Source organism: Atta colombica, unplaced genomic scaffold, assembly GCF_001594045.1.
Source record: "Atta colombica isolate Treedump-2 unplaced genomic scaffold, Acol1.0 scaffold105, whole genome shotgun sequence".
Lineage (NCBI taxonomy): Eukaryota > Metazoa > Arthropoda > Insecta > Hymenoptera > Formicidae > Atta > Atta colombica.
In genome coordinates this window covers 4415326-4415825 of record NW_017259190.1, presented here as the reverse complement: position 1 = coordinate 4415825, position 500 = coordinate 4415326, and positions in this window count along the sequence as shown.

The window sequence follows — 500 nt, the reverse complement described above, 5'->3', positions numbered from 1 at the left end:
ATATATATATATAAAACACGTGTATACATATATATATGTTGTACGTAAATGAGATATATATTGGAGTATTGGCAGGATCCGCGTTATATTCGAAGAGCACGGTTTGACGATCCGTTCTATAATACGGTTTTCATGTAAGTTTTATAGATACCGAACATAAATAAGCAACAACGGCTTTCTTTAACTTGCAAACCGATGTGCACTGTATCTTTGTTGGTTTAACTTGATCGTAGGATAAAAACTATTATGATTAAGCGTTATATGTCTTGTAATACAAATTAGAAATTTGTAGCGTGATAATTGAGAAGCATACAACTTGTTTATAGAGGAATATGCGTGATAAAAAAAAGATCCAATGCTATTACGCCCACATGTAAAACATGTGAATTTGAAAGGAAGCACCCAATCATTGGTTAGCTCTAAGATATAAGGTAAAAAGAAAAAAAAAGATATATGTTGTAAATTATCTTCTTCAAAAGAAAAACAATTATATATATATA